At 46.8% G+C, this 558-nt stretch overlaps 1 long non-coding RNA gene across 1 annotated transcript in view; it reads left to right on the top strand.

Annotated features, from left to right (window-relative positions):
• Positions 1–558, top strand: part of LOC117958318 — a 22,226-nt gene that overhangs the window by 17,799 nt on the left and 3,869 nt on the right. The window lies entirely within an intron of this gene.

A 558-nucleotide genomic window follows, 5' to 3' on the forward strand; every position in this document is an offset into this window, starting at 1 on the left:
CGTCTCTCACGACTCGCTAACCTAAAAAACATTCCCAACCCTTTCCTGCCTCCCCGTCCCGGCATGTCATTACAGAGCCCACAGCTGACAGATTCATGCCCAGGGCCTTCAGACTGCTTATTAAGAGCACATCATCTGACATGTTCCATCTGCACTTTTAGTGGGTCCTGGCTTGGATTAGATCATCGCAGACCATGTCTTCATGCAGAGCTGCTCAGTGGCAAGCAGAGAGGCAGAGGTTGTTTTTTCTTCTTCTTCTTTGAATAAGGGGAATTCCACCGGCATTACATACGTGCAGGTGACCCACATGTACAAATTGTTGAGAGACATTTCTGAATAGTTTGGAGATAACCTATGACTGCATGACTGCATCTCTTGTTAATGATCGGCCATTTTTAACCACTTGTTGACCTCTTAATTTATTTTCTCTGCTTCTAGATCGCCAGTGACTCGACTCTAAGCCTCAGGATTCACACTCATAAAACACACTGCTTCCTCCTCCCCCCATGCACACACACACACACACACACACACACACACACACACACACACACACAC

The sequence above is a fragment of the Etheostoma cragini genome, chromosome 15 (genome assembly GCF_013103735.1).
Source record: "Etheostoma cragini isolate CJK2018 chromosome 15, CSU_Ecrag_1.0, whole genome shotgun sequence".
Classification (NCBI taxonomy): Eukaryota; Metazoa; Chordata; class Actinopteri; order Perciformes; family Percidae; genus Etheostoma; species Etheostoma cragini.